This window comes from Tursiops truncatus, chromosome 13, assembly GCF_011762595.2.
Source record: "Tursiops truncatus isolate mTurTru1 chromosome 13, mTurTru1.mat.Y, whole genome shotgun sequence".
Lineage (NCBI taxonomy): Eukaryota > Metazoa > Chordata > Mammalia > Artiodactyla > Delphinidae > Tursiops > Tursiops truncatus.
Window position 1 is genome coordinate 20370657 of NC_047046.1, and position 15894 is coordinate 20386550.

Consider the following 15894-nt stretch of genomic DNA (forward strand, 5'->3'; position numbering starts at 1 on the left):
CTCCTTAGGGAGACACACAAGGTCCTCCAGAATGTTCTAACCCCCCAGGTTCATCACCGCCACTGTCAGCCCCCAATTTCCAGCCATACTCAACTACGTGTGGTTTCCAGAAGGGGTGTGGTCCAGCTTGCCTCTGCCTGGAGCTGCTCCCCATCAGGATCTTTGCCCGGCCTGCTCCCCAACCCTCCAGTCTTGTCTGGGTCCCTGCTGACCTCCTGTGACCGGCTCTGAGAGCTGAGGTCGGGCACCACCCTATACACAGTCGGTGTTCAGTATATGCTTGTTGAATATACCGGAGGTACACACCAAGACCCCCAACAAACCAAGAAAGACATGAATAACCATGTGGACCCACAAGTTCACAGTAAACATCCGTCTTCATTTTCCAGTCTGAGCAAGTTCACGTGGAGTGAACTGGGAGGGAGCGACGAAGAAGGGGGCTCCATCTCTGCACACAGAAGGTGCTCAGAAAGTGCTGATTGAGGGAGACAGAGAGCTCGCCCACATCTCCAGGAGGTGCTAAAGAAGGATTTGGGGTCTGAGACAGTGGTCACTGGTGGTCTGAGAATGTCCCTCAGGCCTCAGGGCACATGGCCCCCCTGCCCGCTTTGCCTCGCACATTGAGGAGGCTGGAGTAGGACATTCTCTGGATGTGTGCCCTCAATCCAACTGTTTACATCATTAATTTACACGGCCCAATTTGCATTTGCACTCCAACTCAATACTTTTTATGATGCAATTACTACTCAGAGATGAATTTTTTATGAGTTTCCTTTTAATGTCTCTGGGGCCCTTTATTCTTGAGGAAATCTCCTTCTGGAAAATGGCTAATTCTCTTAAAGGGGGAATTTAAAGCCCTCTTGTCCTTCCAGGCATCACCTAAATGACACTCTTCCAGGCAGCCTTCCCTGGCCTCGATGCCTGGAGAGGAAGGGCCCCCTGAGGGATGGGCAGCAATGAAGGTTGGCGGTTAAGCGAACAAACTCAACCTGGATTCAGATTCTCACTGCAACACTTAGTAGCTCTGCAGCCTTGAGCAAATAACTAAACTTCTCTGAGCCCCAGGACTGTCATCTCATGAACAGGGATCAATAGCCACGAAGTTACCTATCTCTTGGGCTCGCCTGGGGGACAGAATGGGATCTTGCATGCTAAGTGCACTCATGAAATATCTGCTGTTATTATCATACACCAGTACAAGGAGCAGCTGGCATCCATCCACTCAGATACATTAACCTTCTTGTCCTCCGTCATTCATTGGGTGGGGAGGGGCAGAAAGGTGCAAGGAATCGCCCGCCCCCTAGAGAGACACAAAGATCATCTTTGGAGTTTAGTGACCGTGAGCTTTGATATACAGGCAGATTTTCTTTTTTTCTTGCTTGTCCCAGTGTTGGCCAGTTCTGTCTATTGCAACAGGGAAGGTGGACCAAGAGGAGGCAAGGAGGGGCCCTTGTAGAGGTTAAGACAGCCTGGATTCAGACATGCCTCTGCTGCTTCCTAGCGTTTCCTAGACCTTGGCTGAGAGCTGTCTTCTTTCCTTTACAGATGTAGCACTTGAGTCCAGAGAAGGGAGGGATGGCCCTGGGGACCCACTGCTCCTCTCAGTGCCGGGAAATCTGTGCCCATCTCTGCACAAAGGCAACTCCTATTCATCCTCAGTGTGCCAGCCCAAGTGCCCCAACTTCAGGGAAGCTTTCTCTGAATGCCCCATGGCAGCCAGGATTTTTCTTTCAAAATACTTACCAAACCACCACACTTGTGAAGGCTTTTTCTTTTTCTTTTCTCCCGGTGCCCCTTTCTTCCTCCTTTCATCCTCCTCCCCTTCCCCCTTCCCCCTCCTCTTCTTAACCTTCTTCTTTCTCTCTCTCTCTCTCTCTCTCGTCTCTCATGCATCTGTCTATCCATCCATCTACCTTAAATTTCCCTGCCACTTTATTGAAAAAAAGTTACACATTCAAGAAAGCAAACGTTTACACAGCACAAAAGCTCTCTCACCTCCTTGTACCCTAGCACCCTAGCTTTATCCCTGAGGCATCCACTGTTCCTGATTTCTTGTGGATTCTCTCAGAGACCTTTTTTGCAAGTACAAGTCCGCGAAAGCCCCGCCAAGGACTCCGTTCTTTACAAATGGACACACTATAGTCACTATTGGATCCCTGGCTCCTTTCACTTAGAGGTTGCTCTGTGTCACCATACAGATATCTGCTTCATTTAAAGGGCCACATGGTGTCCCATTCTAGGATGAGGATGAGCCAAACTAAATCTATTCATGGACCCTTCGGTTGTTCCCTAATTTTCGTCTGTCACTACCTTTTTGATGTCTGTCTCCCCGAATTGACTGTAGACTTTGTGGGGGTAGAGAAGTTTTTGTGTGTTTTTTCTATTTCTGTATCTTCGGAGAACAGCATGGGGAGTCTGAAACATAGAAGGGTCTCAATAAACAGTCCTTGAATGGGTAGATGGAGGAAGGAAGGCAGGAACGAAGGCAGGCAGGCAGGCAGGAAGGGAGGAATGATAGAGGGGTGGAGAGATGGTTGGATAGACGGATAGAACCTGGACTAGGTCTCTGCTTCTCCTGCTCTCCTGTGGCCTCAGGGATCCAGCCCCTTGACCATCTCCCCCAGAGAGGACCCAGTGGGGAGTCCCTGTCTTCAGGCAGCTCCGATCTGGAAGATGAGCACACGCTGTCCTGCTGTGCATCTCGTGAACGCGGGAGCAATAGCCGGCTTCCAACCAAAACTCTCCCTTGGATGCTCACAAACAGCAGTGACTCCCCAAGCCTGCCAGCGCTGGGTGGAGTTGCACACGTTATGGAAACTTCTATTTCTGCTTTATGAAAACAAAGTAGGAAAGGAGAGCTGGCTCTGCTGGAGACCCATACTGGCCCCGTGAGTCATCTTTATCCAAGCAAGACGAGAAAACCCTCCCAAGACTGGGCCTCTCTCTGAGCCATCAGCCAACGAACGAGATCATATGCCCCCACCCCCAGCATCCCACAGCCCTGTCGGCGAGGAGGTTGCAAACTCAGATGCCCCCAGGGGCCAGGCTAGAAACATACAATAAAAAGTGAGACCAGCACGCAGCCAAATGGAAAACACTTTTCTACACCAGGAATCTGGATTTTTATGTGAAATCTCCAATTTTTAAATTCTGGAAACCAATCTGCTGAGCCGGAGAGCCACTGGCGTGAGCGTCTACTGGGTGCTCCTGCAGGAGAGTTGGCAACGCTCTGGGTACCATTGGGGTTCCTGCGTTCCCTGCGGTCAGGGGCCCTCTCTGTGCATCTCTGTATCCCAGAGACCCTGCAGATGGGAAACAGAAGCAATTGTTGAGTGCTTTCTGTGCTTTTAATGACTGCATCGATTTCACAGATATGGATCAACCCCTCAGGGGTGTGCCGCTCTAAGTGATAGGCATTTCCTTTTCTCCCTGCTCTCTCTTCAGTTGGGACCCGGTGGTTATAAGCTCAGGCTCTGGTTTCAGATCGCCTGGGTTCAAATCCTGACTCTGCCACTTACCAGTTGGGTGACCTCGGACAAGTGATTCAATTTTTTTTGGCCAAGTCTCAGTGTGCTCACTTGTGAAATGGCGGTCATTGTAGTCTATGTCTCACTGTAAAAATTAAATGAACTGATATATGGGAAGCGTTTAGAACAGTGCCTGGCTCCTTGTTAAGCCCTTGATCCATGTAGCTATTAATAGTCACCCATTTGCCACAAGCTTGTTAAACATCCCTTTGTTGTTAAGCTTTGTGCGTGGCACTAAGGGTTCAGCTCTAAGCAAAGCAGGGCCCACCTGGAGGAAGCCCATCCTGTTAAATTCTCAAGGAAGCCCCATTTGACGAACGAGACAACTGAGGCTTAGAGAGGTGAAGCGACTTGCCTGAGGTAACACAGCTGGTCAGCGGCTGTGATGGGATTCTAATCAGGTATGTCTGTCCTTCCCTCCAGAGCAGATGCTTCTCCTGGGGGGAGGGGATGGGGAAGCCCCTTTCCCTGGCAGCTTCTCTTAACAAGCAAGGAGTTGGCCTCCGCATCGTGGGAGAACCTTGAGATAGCTCTGACCATTTGCAAGTGGGCCTGAGAAGAGAAGGGCTGGCATGTGCTCATGGTCCCAAGCTCAGGTGCTCAGGAACTGCTGGCCCGTGTTCGTGGGCACCAGGCAGACATTAGCAGAAGCCTCTGACTTGTTTCCTCCTTTGGACCTGGGCACAGTACATCACCACTGTGCCCATTTATCCATTGTACCTGAGAATGACCACACGTCCATGGAGTCCACGACCAAGGGTCGTGCACCTTTCATCCCGGTGTGCCAGTCCTTGGAAGGGAGCGGCATTGCCCCCTTGCCATGAGTTGTGACATCTGGGCAACTCAGTGGACAACATTTACGGAGCATTTACTCTGTGCCAGATGCTGTTCTAAGAGCTTTAAATTAACGGACTCATTTAATCTGCACTATGACCCCCAGTGCAGTAGATACTATGGTACTCCCGTTTTACAGATGAGAACCCTGAGGCCCAAAGAGCAGAAGTAACATGCTCAAGGTCACAATGGGAGTCATTGTTAGACACCAAAATACGAGGTCTCATGGGTCTCAGGAGGAGAGAGTGCTCTCCCTCCCTGGAGGCACCCTACCTGATGTGCAGGGGCACTCAGCTCCGTCCACTCACCCAACCAGCCACTTACGTACCACCCTGGTCAAGCAGCACACCTGTGTGGAGACCCACTTCGAAGCTGCAGATCAGTATGCCAGCGCTCACCTCTCACAGGGATGAGGGCCAGAACACCTGCCTGCGTATAAACGTGAGGGGTGGGCAGAAGGTGTTGACCACTACACCCACTACCCCTGGTCTCCGTCAGGCTTGGCTCTGAGCCCAGGTCAACCTCGAGGCACGGCCAGCCACTCACCTTTGCCAAGGGCATAGCCTGCTGTTATGTCAGAAGAACTAGACCACATTAATTAATTCAGGAAAGATAAGAACGTCTGGTCTTTGCCCTTCTGCTACTGTGTGACTTGGGGCATGTTCCTTCCCCTCTCTGGTCCTCAGCATCTCCAGGGGCTTAAACTCCGTGACCTCTAGGAATCTTTTAGGCTCAAGCAATTGATGGAAAATTGCAAAGACCCCGGAGCATCTCCCTCAACTAGTCCCTCTTTGCTCCCTTGTCTGGAAAAGCCAGTGGCAAAAACGTCCCTCTCTCCTGTCCATCCCTGGATCGAAGAAACCTCAGGACTAGTTTTCTGTTTCCACAATTAACGCTGTTGTTGTTATATTAGCTGCATTAACTGGACTGGAAGAGAAGAATGTGCTCAGTATTTTCTCTGCACTATCTCTTGAATCCTCGAAATAACCTTGCTACCGTGATGCCTTTCACTTAACAGACGAAGAAGGTAAAGCTCAGAGGGGTTAAGTAGCTCAAGGTCATTCTCCATGCCAGGTCGGGGAGAAGCTACAGTTTGAACCCGGGAACTCCCAGTTCAGCATCTCGGCTCTCGGCCATGAGACGTCCTGCCCTGCGGGTCAGAAAGCAGATCCTCCTCCTTTTGCCCGAAAGCTCCCCTCACCTTGGCCACCCCACATGGAAATATTCTGCATCCAGACAGCCAAGAAAAGAGAAGTAAGAAAGAGGGAAGAAAAGAAAAATGAAGAACACTTTGTTCCTTGAACCATTCTCCATAAACACCGTCTCCGCCAGGTACATGACTTAACTGTGGAGGTGACCCCCGACCCCCATGGCCGCCTCTGGTCCCCTGGCAGCCAGCGGGTCACGTGATGCCCAGACAGCCCTGGTTGCTATTCAAGCATGTCCGTGTGAAGCGGCTCCATTGAGCATTGGTCCCATGAGGGGGTTAGGCAGGGCCTGGAGTCAGCCTCGGACATGGCCCCTCACCCTGCACTGGAGGAGCCCCTGTCAGTGCCCGCTGCCCTCGCAAGGATGCTGGACGCTGAGCCTGCTTCTGTGCCCGTTGCCCAGGAAGCAGCAGCTTAGGCGAGACGAAATGGCTGACGCAGGGTAGCATCATCATGGGGCTTCTGCTCATTGGGGCTGAGCCTGACCTCCCAGCTTCACTCATTCATTGATTCATTCATTCATTTGTCCCATCACTCATTCATTCATTCATTTCATACTCATTGAGAAAGTATAATGTGCCTGCCACTCTTGTCCGTAGCTGGAATACAACAGTGAGCAAAATAGGTGCTATCCTCGTGGAATCTCCAATCTAGCAGGGTAAATAGCCATTAAACAATTAAATACCTTATTAATTATTCAGTTGCAATTGTGCTAAGTTTCAGAAAGAAGGAGTAAGCATACGATCACATAGAAAAGGGGCCCAGCCTTGTCAGACAGCCAATTACCAAAATATAGCGCGCTCTCTCTCCCTTTCTCTCTCTCTCTATATATATATTGCAAAGCAGATATTTGCAAGTACTTAGAATCCTACAGGCCTAAAAGCACCAGACATTGGAAGAAACATCAAAGATTATCCCAGTCTTCATGGCAAAAGGCCATGGAGTGATGTGGTCTAGGGCTCAGACCTTTGAGCTGGGTTTCTGGGTTAGAAACCAGCTCTACTATCCACTGTAGATGCTGGTACAAGTTCCTGAAGCAACTTGCCTTGGAAGAATGAGGATTAACAGAGTCCTAGAGCTACGGGAGCAGATTAAATGTGATGCTACATGTGAACAACTTGGCACGTGCCAGCCCAGAGCAGCAAGTGCTTCACGTCCCCGCCATGACAGTTTATCTTCGTTGAGAGGAGGGGAACCACATGCCCCAAGGCCACTCACCAAGAGTCTGCACTTGAACCCACATCTCCCAACTGCCATTGCAGTGCTCTGTCCCAGCACAGATGAACTTTGGATGCCCCATGGAGAGCTACCCTTCTCCTGCCGTTCATCAGCCTGTCATAAATATACCAGAAAATAAGCCCAAGATCAAGTCCTGAGACTCACGTACCCTGGGGTGGCTGCACGACTCCCTTCCAGGGCACCCTGGCTGGTGGGAGGGGGCAGAGGAGAAAGCATCCAACACAGCATTGCCGTGGCGGGAATGGTAACTTCTCCTAATTATTTCCCAGCTCCCGGATTCGTTAACGAGCCTGATATTAACTCAGATGGTTGCATTTATCCCCATCTGTCCCAGATTCGTCCCTGAGACACTGGCGACGCTAACATGGGGGCTTCAGCTACGAAGGCTCACCGATTAAAGCTATTGCTTGGAAGGAGGAGGGGCCCCAGCAATTTCTGCTTTAGAATGAGGAAGGAGAGCCCCTACCAAACCCAGACACACCACCCCCAAACCTCCAGACCCCCAAAGCAGGCAGCCCATGGCCCACGGGCAGATAAGCTTCCACCCTGGCCTCAGAATCAGAGAAATTCCTTTTAAATGACTCTGCAGACCTCCCCACCCACTGAGCTCCCCTCTTTGGTTAACAGATGGGCTCGGCTAACCATTCCCAGCTTTCCGATAAAGCGGTGTCAGGCAGTGAGGCCCCCTCAGAAAGGCATGCTTGGATAATAAATTCCAAGGCACCCCCGCCATCTGCAGGCTGCCAATCACGGGGGCGCGGGGCACACCAGGGCTCCCAGCCTGCTGCTGCAAAGGAGCTGGGGTGGGACCTCAGCGGGTGGGGCTGCAGCCCACCCCTGCCCACACTTACCTGCCCCTGCTGCCCTGTCCTGCTCAGCCTGTGACCTGTCCCAGCTGAAGCGGGCCAGGACCATTACTGCTGAGCCCCCTCCATCTCTTCACACGAGACCCAGCGTGCAGGCAGCACTTGAATTCAGTGCCATGGTCATGAGCCTCAAAGGCAGAGTCGGAGCTGCTGCCACATTTGGGCTCAGCAACATTCCACTGCTTAACCTCAGGCAAGCCTTCCCCATCAGAGCCTTGGTTTCTCCATCTATAAAGTGGGAGTTAAAAGACATCCCCTCTCTCATAGATTCCATTTAAGGGTGTAAACAAAATGCACGACACAATCTCTGCTCCGTGATTGTAAGTGGTGTGGTGGTGTCATAATTTAGAAAGCCATTTAGCCTGAAAAATAGACTTTATGATTTCTGCTTCATGTGATTCTTGTGTCGCAGATGTGATAGTAGGTATGCAATGTCTTAACCTGGTACACAGTAGGCATTCATGAAGTGTTATCTGCCTCTGTTGAATCTCCAGCTTGTTCATTCATTCATTTATTAATGTAAGAGGCATTCACTAAACACTATGCCAGCCTCTGTTAGTCCTGGAGAAACAAAAACCAAAACACATGGTTTCTACCTTGAAGTCACTCATGGTCTAGGGGGCTGACGGAGCAGTCCCTGCAAAGGTACAGGTTCTGAAGGTCTCAGGTTTGCCATTTGTCTGGAAGGAGGCCAGGCTTCCCAGATGAGCCCTCCCCATAATAATAGAGGATATGTGTACCATGTTGCTTGAGCTCTTTCTGATTGCTGAGGTTTCCTGAGGCCAGGGATGCAAAATGAGCAGTATGTGTGCTGTTGAATCCCATACTGGGCCAAGACAGACATCACTAACTGAGCACCATTCTCTTTTGCATTGAGCCTGGGAAAGATTCCTTGCTCCTAGCAGTCACAGACAATTTATTGAAACTGGCACTCAAGTTTTAAACAAACATCATCTCAGACTTAGATTAGGGATCAGCTGTGTCCAGCTATGTGAGCTACATCTGGCCTTCCACTTCTTTTTGTTAATAAAGTTTTATTAGGACACAGCCATGCTCATTCACTTACATATTATCTGTGACTATTTTTGCACCCCAAGGGCAGAGTTGAGCAGTTGTAGCAGAGACCAAATGGCTTGCAAAGCCCAAAGTATTTACTCTCTGGCCCTTTACAGGAAAATTATTTGCTGCAGGGGTTTACTATAAGGAAGTGAGCAGGATTGTTAGCACCTCACCAAGTCCTGTCCGCTCTCATACTCACATCTGCTTGCTACAAATGCCCGTGATTCTCTGCTTCTGAGTGTTGTCCTGGCCTTGGCAGCCTGCACAGCCTAACAGAGGGCAGGCTGGAGGTGCCAGTGAGTTAATGTCCCTGAATGGAGGTAGGGTTGAGGTGGGTAAATGCCCCAGTCCCCTGAGCCCCAAGGCCACCACTGCATGTGGCAGAATTTCATGCTAAATCATCAGAGAAGGGGTTTCTATGCCTTGCCCTGGCTTCCCAGTGGCCGTGTCTGCACAAGGTTCTATTAGCTAAACTCTCAGCCTTGTCTCCAAAAGTACGTTCCCACCCTGAAATGCCCTACTTCCCTGCCCAGGGCAGACATCATTAATCAATCACAGCCTGACTTTCTCTTTGCATCTTTTCCGGTAAAGCACGCCAGACAGATGCTATCGACAGATGGCAACTGGTACACCAGATTGAATGCATTATACGGGGGAATGCCCATGATGTAAAGCTGAGTGGAAGGAAGCACAATGGTAAGTACGACATAAAATAGTTCTTCAGAAGAGAAACTAAGCGTGCCAGTGCGAATGCTAAGTGTGGGAAAGTGATATCTCATAGATGTGTGTGCCTGTGAGGGGCAGGATTGCAATGTTCTTTTTCTCTTTTGTGTTGCCTCTGCACTGAGTATCTACTCATTTGATGCATGTGTTCATTGAGCACCTATTGTGTGCCAGTCCTGTGTTAGGGGTGCAAGGACGATCAAGACTAATGTGTAATTGCTTAATTGAGAAGACAATTACAATGCAATGTGATAAGGTAGGGACAGGAGCCATTGGGGCACGCTCAGATTAGATCTCAGTGCACCTGTGCTTCTTTTCCATGATGCTCATCGCGGTTAGTATGCTGTAGTTACTTGTGAGATTAAGCGCTGAATCTCCCTCCCAGAAATCGCCCTTTCTATCTCTCTCTCTTCCTCTTAGACTACAGACTCTGTGAGGGCAGATACTGCATCCTTTTGTTTCCTGCCACATCCCCAGTGCCTAGAACAGTGCCTGGCAAAGGGCATGGGCTCAATCAATATTTCATTAGGAAGCAGATCCATTTACTAAGAAGTGGGAGTTGGGCATGGGGTCTAGACTGTGATAAGAGATAAAGGTGGAGGACTGACTTGTAAACTACACAAAAGAGTTTTCACTTTGTCCTGAAGGTAGTAAGGCACCTGCTGAAGGTTTTCAATGTAATCAGACAAAAGAAAAACAAACAAAATAGTTTAGTCTTTGCAGATCAACACAAGAATGAACTACCCGTGCTAGTATCCAATTATTAGCTAATCTGTTCTGAACAGGGTTTAATTTTCAGTTCACACATAGGCTCTGGTCCCTGAGAGCTTTAGCTAAAAGCACAGGAACTGACAACACAGACTTGAAATATTGATGGACAGATTTGTACCCCTGGAGTGTCGATATGTAACATGTGATTTGTCCTTAAGCTGTCGGGTCACCTTGATTACTCTTCTTAAAGTGTTTCCTACCCACTGAGGCAGAGAAGGGTTTCCAAGGCAGGCAGTGGAGAGGGAAACAGAAGGTACCGCTTTCTGCCTGTGATGCCCAGGTTCCTGAACCACTTGGAGCCTCAGTTTCCTCCTCAGTAAAATGGGGTCAGTGAGGATGATTCCCACAGAGTGGTTGTGAGGAGGAAGTTGCTTGACACATTCTGAGAACTCATCATCAAAGGCTACACTGGTGATGATGATGATGATGATGATGATGATGGGATACTGGAGCCGGTAGAGGTCCAGTTTTGCTGGGAAGGAGGGAGACTGAGGCCCAGAATGGGAAGTGGCTGGCTCAAGGTCACACAGGGAATCACTAGCAGAGCTGGAATCCCAGGGAAGTTCTCAAGAACCAATTCACGTACTCTTTCCTCTGGGACTACAGTTCCCAAATTGTGAGCCGGGGCACCCTGGAGCACCACAGCAGCCTCCCAGGAAAGCTGCAAGATATTTTTAATTGTCAAGGTCATCCTAGCAATACTTGGCATCTCTCAAATGTCACATGAACTACTAGCTTGAGGCCATTCCCAGTTCCAGCATTAGAGCAAACCACATTCTTTTTGATGATGTCATATCTTTGTGACCCTGGGTTTTCGGTGGTCGCTGTGATAAAAAGCAAGGTCTGTGCCAGAATCAACATAGAATGGGAAACGAGGGTGGCAGAGTCCAATCTGCTTCCAAGGTTTCAGAAGCTGTGCAGAGCCCAACAGGCATATACATTTCGATAGTAAGTAACTGTTTATTTAAGACTGAAATAAAAATCTTCTTCTTCTACCAACTTATGTGAATTATTTTTTCAAACTGCTACTAAGTAGTTAGGACATCCATGTTCATTATGTTTGCTCCTAAATACCTAATAAACAGAACGATGAGGGATTTCTTTTGGTGAAACAATGCTGGAACACTCAGGCTGCTGTGAACCCAGAAAGTTTAAGAACCTCTGCTCCATGAAAGGAGGCTCCAAGATTGTAGGGAAGGAGGCAGGCAGCTCTGAACCTCCATCCAGGACTGAGGCATGAGGGAGGGAGGTTAATACCTTGCAAACAAGACAAAGCAGGAACAGGAAACCTGATCTCTCAGCTGCTGCCAAGCCACTGTTTATTTAGAACCAGTGGTGTGAGTACATTGGAAACTGTGTCCTCGCAGTTCCCCAGCAAGACGGACTACTCACTCATTCCGTGAATGCGTACCCAGTGTTTACTCTATGTCAGACACTGTGCTGATACAGTGATAAATAAGGTATAGTCTCTGTCTTCAAAGGTAGGAGAGGGAAGAGAGGAGGAAGGGTGAGAGGCAGGAAGGAAGATGGCACTGTTTTTATTTTTACAAATAAAGCTCTGTGAAACAGTTTCAGAGAGGTTAGGTAGGTGACCCAGAGTCACACAGCATCAAGATGTTAGATCATGACTCACTGCCAAGACAATGACCTATACCCCTGTGTGTGGGCATTCGTGGTCTAATCTGAGAGCTCAAATGCTGGCATGCAAGATAATATTTGGAGACAGGATTTGACACCACTTAGGAAGGGTATGAACAGTATGGTACTGGCACAAGGACTGAAATCAATCGATGGAATAGAATTGAGTCCAGAAATAAACATCGATGGTCAATTTTTTCTGAGAAAGATGCCAAGAAAACTAAATGGGGGGAAATAGTCTTTTCAACGAAGGATGCTGGGGACAAATGGATATTTGCATGCAAAAGACTAAAACAACTCAAAATGGATCACAGACCTAAATGTAAGACTCAAATTATAAAACTCCTAGGAGAAAATATAGGAGCAAGTCTTCATGACCCTGGATTAGGCAATGGTTTCTGAGATGTGATACCAAAACCACAAGAGACAAAATTAAAAACAGACAAATTGGACTTCATCAAAATAAGAAATTTTATTCTGCAAATCATATTATCAAGAAAGATCGTGATGGATGTTAACCAGACATATTGTGGTGATCATTTCACAATGTATACAAATATTGAACCATTATGTTGTGCACCTGAAACTAATATAATGCTATATGTCAACGATACCTCAAAAAAAATGCAACAAAAAATAAAGTGAAAAGATAATCCACAGAGGGAAGAAATTTGTTGCAAATCATATGTCTAATAAGGAATTTGTATCTAGAATATGTAAAAATGTTTAAAACTCAGTGAGAAAAAGACAATCCAATTGAAAAATGAGCAAAAGATTTGAATAGGCTTTTCCCAAAGAACATATCCAAATGGCCAGTAAGAACGTGTAAGGATACTCAGCATTATTAGTCAGTAGGAGATTACAAATCAAAACCATTAAGATGGCTATAATCAAAGAGACAGACAATAACAAGTACCAGTGAGGATGTGGAGAATTGGAACGCTCATACACTGCTGGTGGGAGGGTAAAACGGCCCAACCCTTTGTAAAGCAGTCTGGCATTTCCTCAGAATGTCAACCATAACCTTACGACATGACCCAGCAATTCCACTTCTAGGAATCTACCTAACAGAAATGACAACATATATCCATCTCAAAACTTGGACGTGAATGTTTGTAGCAGCACTATTCACAGTAGCCAAAAGATGGAAACAACTCACATGTCCCTCAGCTGATGAATGGATAAACAAAATGGGGTCTATCCGTACAATGGAATATTGTTTAATGATAAAAAGGAACTGGTTACACTAATGAACGAGTGAAATTGCATCTGCTACTGAATGTCCTTAACAATCATATAAAGTTAACACATTACCACCATTTTGACAATGGGGAAATTGAGGCATAAAGAGGCTAAAAGACGTACCCAAGGGCCTGAAGGTGAGACATCTAGGAGTCAGCACTGACAAAGGTAAGTTGGCTAGGTGCTCGATTCTTAGAGGGTCCCAAACTCACTGGCCATCATTCATTCTCATTCCCTCATTTAATTTAATACTATTTATTGGGTTCTGTTGGAGCTGCTGCTGCGGTCTTGCTCATGTCTCCTTGGCTTGACCTTTCCAGGGCATTCCAGCCCAACTTCCAGCTGCCAGCACGTGTGTCTCTTTGCTCAAGCGTTCTTTGGGCACTGAGGCTTTCTCTGCCCATGAACATGGGGACGTGAAATTAGCGAGCTCTCCTCCCCCACCCCCACCTTCACCCCACAGTGTGGGAGTTGATGTACAAATACCTTAGCTCTCTTCTCCACCCAGTGCCACACTGTCTCCCAGAGGTCTCTGGCAGGGTTGGGCTCCAGTGGCCCATGGTGGTAACCCCATTGTGGTGTCCTCTTCATCCTGTCCAATTTCCCCACTCCTGTACAGGTGCCTCCTGGGATCACCCACGTGCACTGAAGTCCTTGTCTCAGGGCCTGTTTCTGGAGGAGCTCAAACTCAGACGGGCACCTCCTCCGTGCCAGGCACTAGGTACCAACACAGGTTGGTGAGCAAACTGGTGAGGTTTGGTCCTCTTAGGGCACCCAGGCTCAGGAGCCAGCCAACAGGCAATGATGACACATAATGATATACAGAAGTGCTGGTTTCTGATGTCCCATTGCCTTGGAACTAGCATCTTCTTCCTTCTCCTCTTCTCAGCCCAGAACCTGACATCCCACTGAACACCAAGATTCCCCATGGCAGCCCTACCTCTGCCTTTTGACAACTTGACCAGGAGTAAGGCAGTAGTTACCCTGTCTGACAGGTGCTGTTGCAGAAACCAGGGCACTACCCAGGACCCAACTGGGCAGGGGGTGGGTGGGAAGTAGAGACAAGAGTTTTCCTCCCTCCCTCCTGCTCGCACCTTCTGTTGCCCACACCCCAGCTCCAGCCTAAAGCAATTAAGTCATTTGCTGCTGGGACCTGGAGGTGGCAGTAACATATAATCACAAACATAAACAGTTTTATATGGTAATTAGGAATTCTGCCTATTTTTTTTATCAGTGCAACCCAGACCGAAGATTATTTTCTGCTTGATATAATTCTAATTTTGATCCATCCTCCCCTCACCTCCACCCAGCTTCAGAAGGATTAAGATGGGGCTACAGCTGATAATTTGGCGTATGACAGAATCAAGGCCTCTGTTTGCAGGTCTTGTACTACATGGATTGGACCGTAGTGGATTTGCTGCAGACGCTCCATCCTGCGTTGGGTTAAATATCCAAATGGTAACACCCACCATTTCATGGCTGGGCCCAACCTACACAGCCGGCACGTCTTGTCTGGGTTTCAGCAATATTTTCTCCACTGGTCTCCTGGACTCCAGCATCTTTCCTTTGGCTGGGACCAAATTATTCTTTTCAAAGCCATGAATCTTTCTGCCTAACTGCACTTCTCCAGGTGTCCAGTGTCTTGCTAAATGGCACCGCTGACATCCCAAGGCATCAGCTAAAATCCCAGGAGTCTTTGTGTGTTCCAAACTCGGTCTCATCCCTTCTACTTCCCAAATATCCCCTCCCACAAATATCTGCAGTTCTCCGTCTACTCCATTATAACCTGGTTCCAAGTCATCTCCTCTCACCTGGGTAGCTGAAGACGCTTCCCCCCTGGCTGCCCAGCTTCCTTTCTGGTCTGCCCTCTTCTCTCCCTTCCTCTGCCCCCCACTCATAATCTACTCTTCACCCAGCAGCCAGAGTGAACTTTGAAGACATAAATCAAGTCATGCAATGCCCTTTCGTTGCACTTAGAAAAAAATACCCAAACTCCTTGCTAGGAGCCTGCATGCCTTGCCTCTGCCTCCGTCCCCACCTCTCATCCTGTACCAGTCTCACCTTCACACGCTGTGCTCCAGGCATGCAAGCCTCACTTCTATTTCTGAGGCAAGATAAGCCCCTTTCAGCCTGGGGTCTTTGCCTTTGCTGCTCCCCGCCTCCAGCACTGCTCCCACCTGTCTTGACAGAGGAAGCATCTACTTCTCATTTATGTCTTAGCCAGACTTAGTCAGACTTTCTTTGACCACCCTCGCCCAAGCAAATTCTTTCCCTGCTCATCCCACCGCAGCATCCTGTTTTAGTTTCTTCTTAGTCCTTACCTGAAAGGATCGTCTGCGTGTGTGTATTTACTTGGTTGCTACCTGTGTGCTCCTGCTGAAATGTACACCCCACGAGGACAGGGATTTTGTCTGATTTGCTCACTACTCTATCTCCAGGGTCTCATGGAGGACTTGGCACATAGTAGGTGTGCAATAAGCAACTGCCCAGAGAGCGGAAGAACAGCGCCCTTCGTGGTTCCCTGGAAAGCCTGTTGGGAGAGGCCGCCAGACCGCCTCTATCCTACAGCTGCAATTATATATTTATGGGGTAATCAGCAATTGAAAAGTTCCCCGTAGTAGTAACTGGAGCTTAACATACAAATAAACTGAGCAGCATTAAGGACATTTTGTGGCCACTGGGGTGGATCAAGTGAGCTAATCGCCCAACTCCCAGCAATTAAGTCAATTAACCAGTTAGACATATGCTGAGCCATTTCCCAGCTCGAGTTTCCTGGGGGCATCTGTG

At 48.4% G+C, this 15894-nt stretch overlaps 1 long non-coding RNA gene across 2 annotated transcripts in view; it reads left to right on the forward strand.

Moving 5' to 3' along the window:
* LOC109552579 (uncharacterized) overlaps nt 1–15894 on the forward strand; it is a 379508-nt gene that overhangs the window by 213871 nt on the left and 149743 nt on the right. For both annotated transcript variants that reach the window (XR_012325242.1, XR_002179413.3), the window contains exon 5: nt 9325–9429. This is a non-coding gene — a long non-coding RNA (uncharacterized lncRNA). The remainder of the gene's footprint in view (nt 1–9324; nt 9430–15894) is intronic.